Genomic DNA, 2,877 nt, shown 5'->3' with positions numbered 1-2,877 from the left:
AACACACTTTCAGCATCAGCTCCTCTAACTAAATAGCTTACAAACACACATCACAAATCCATGCTTGTTCTTCTGGTAGCAGATTAATGTTGAGGCACTGAACATGAAACTACCTCTGGCATAATTCACATTGAATCTGGAAGGGAAATAGGACATGTTGTTAGATGTATTAAGAAAGTGTTGGAATTATTAAATGTAGTTGTGAAAACAGTCAACAGGCAGAAATGGCATAGTGAATACCCAGATGCATTGCTCCTCTGTTTGGGCTCTTTCTTTTTCTCCACACACAGAGCAGTACTCCTCTCTTTACACTGCAATCATTTGAATGTAGATAGGATTATAATTCATCTCTCTGTGTCTGACATGGAAATATACTGTTCTTTCAAAGTACTTTATACCTGATGCCAGCAAAATTTCATTAGCCACATTTTTCCTGTAGTGGCACATCATCTCCTTATATTAATGCTGTCAGGAATTTTTGGGAACTCTTCCACCACCGGTTTCGCCATCTAGAAGGACAGCAATGAAAATTAATAGGCACAGTGTCATATGGGAAAAGGTGAAGACAGTGTTTATGTAAACCACTTTCCCTCTCCATTTACCAGCATCACAAAGACACCACAGCTGGAACCATCCTCCTGAAATGAATGTTGGATTGTGCCAGGTTTCCACTTGGTACTCACCAAGTCCTCTCTTCCATACTTGTTTTTTCTCATTTGGAAAAATTCTCTGTTTTTGGAAAAATGCAGTGTGTGTGTTTATTGTGGTTTTAAGCAACACCAACTATGGTAATTTACCATCATTAATGTTGTGGAGCTAAACAAGCCAAATTACTTTTTAAAACAAACTGTCCTACCAAAGGTATTTGCAGGCTTTTTTGGCTTCTTTCATTTAATTTGTACCACTTTGAGGGTCAAGTATTAAAAATGGTGTCAGTGTAAGCATGTAGTCACTAAAATGGAGAAAAGGAAACAAATAAATTATAACTACTAAGTCAATCAAATGTCGCTGAAAAGATCAAACATTTCTATATGGGCATGTCCATGTTTACATGTACTAGCTTAACATTTGTATTTGCAGTCTTTTTACTTACCGCAAACCTCTAGTGTATGTTGTTGATATTTACGAAAGTGATGAGCCCATCATATTGCTCAAAGTTGACCTGTTTATCAGAAATATGCATAATCATGTCTGTGTACTGTACATGTAAAAATTAAGAATCATAAGGAGCTGCTCTCACTTTTCGCAATCTTTGCCATGCCATCTGCTCCCTTGTGCTATTTAAAATGACACCTGTGGTGTAATGGTTTTGCTGGTAGAGATTTGCACCCTTCATATTAAGTACAGCTCTTAAATAGCACTCAATAGTCTACAAATAATACAGCATTTTGAATCAAACGTCAATTTTTAATCAAAATACTTGAATATATTGAGGACAGCATTTACAAATACAAATATAATTGTACAATTATGCATTCAGATTTTTGTTTTGATATGTATTCCTCTCCAAATAATCATTCATGTGGCCTCAGTGTTTGGAATTCCTTGGGATGTAACAGGTACTCCAGATTCTGGCTAGGAGACTTATCAACTCTGTAGGTGGCTTCTTCCATAGCATGTCGACCTATAATGACATGCAGTTCATACAGTAAATAATAGTGTACCTTAATATATGCAATAAATAAATAGTTTTCATTTTTGTATAATGATTTCATTACCTCTTCCTCTACATTGAGTACCTTTGCAGGAAGCTGACATGCACCAAAACTTGAACATTTCTTGCTCTGTGTCACATACTTGTGGATCCTTTTTGGGGAACATGTTTTTTTTTTTGTGGAACAGAAAATCATTTGGAATTGGTGGATGGGAAATGTTTGTTCTTCTTCATCCAAGTTTCTTGAGACTGATCAAGGTTCATAGGTGGCTCAGTTGTCATTTGCACTGTGTGTTCATTCGTTCACTGCTGTGTGTGTGCAATTTGGATGGGTTAATTGCAGAACACAAATTCCAGTATGGGTAACCATACTTGGCCACGCCACGTCACGTCACTTTCACTTAAAATTTTGGGAGGAGGGCTGAGAGCCGTGGGAGCCACCAAGCCTCACGTTCATGGTTCTCAGTCCCACCCCATGCATTACAATGATAATTATATATTTAATAATCTTTAATTTAATTCAATAATTTCTCATTACTTCTCAGGACACTGCTCCACTGATCATGTGCTGGTTACCCCACTGCACACCTCAGATCACTTCCTGCTCACTCTTAACCTCAACATGGTTCCTGACACAACACATACCCCTCCGCATGTCATCTTCGATGTAAACTAGGCTCACATTCACCCTCCAGGCTCTCTGTTTTACTTTCATCTTCGCTTCCTCGCTCTAAACAGTTAGCATCTCTTACTCAAACTGTCAAACACATCTTACCAACAAACATACACTCTTTCACATCCTTCTCTCCACTCTCTGAGTCAGAAGTCTCTAAACTCATCCTTCCTAAATCATCCTACTACTTGTCCACTTGATTCTATTTCATCTCATCATATTTCATCTCATTCACACTGGTGTTTTTCCCTCAGCATTTAGACAGGCTCGTATAACCCCACTACTTAAGAAACCCACTCTAAACCCAACTCTTTTAAAGAACTCTTTTCCCTTCTTCCTTTCATAGCAAAAACTCTTGAACGAGTTGTGTTCAACCAAGTCTCTGCCTTTCTCACACAGAACAACCTCCTCGACAGCAACCAGTCTGGTTTCAGAAGTGGACATTAAACCAAGACTGCCTTGCTCTCAGTTGTTGAAGCCCTAAGACTGGCAAGAGCGGTTTCCAAATCTCCATTACTTAACTAGCTGGATCTGTCCACTTCTTTTGATA

At 38.3% G+C, this 2,877-nt stretch overlaps 1 long non-coding RNA gene across 4 annotated transcripts; it reads right to left on the bottom strand.

Moving 5' to 3' along the window:
- Positions 1–407: 407 nt before the first annotated feature.
- Positions 408–1,400, bottom strand: LOC131520758 (uncharacterized). Of its 4 annotated transcripts, none has more exons than XR_009266127.1 (4): positions 1,094–1,400; positions 835–952; positions 603–729; positions 408–509 (listed from the first exon to the last, which is right to left on the bottom strand). It is a non-coding gene; the product is annotated as an uncharacterized LOC131520758 (long non-coding RNA). The 4 variants fall into 4 exon arrangements; XR_009266125.1 differs by having other exon boundaries at positions 857–952; XR_009266126.1 differs by having other exon boundaries at positions 835–1,400.
- Positions 1,401–2,877: the final 1,477 nt, after the last annotated feature.

The sequence above is a fragment of the Onychostoma macrolepis genome, chromosome 15 (assembly GCF_012432095.1).
Source record: "Onychostoma macrolepis isolate SWU-2019 chromosome 15, ASM1243209v1, whole genome shotgun sequence".
Classification (NCBI taxonomy): Eukaryota; Metazoa; Chordata; class Actinopteri; order Cypriniformes; family Cyprinidae; genus Onychostoma; species Onychostoma macrolepis.
This window is presented reverse-complemented; position numbering and strand designations above follow the sequence as displayed.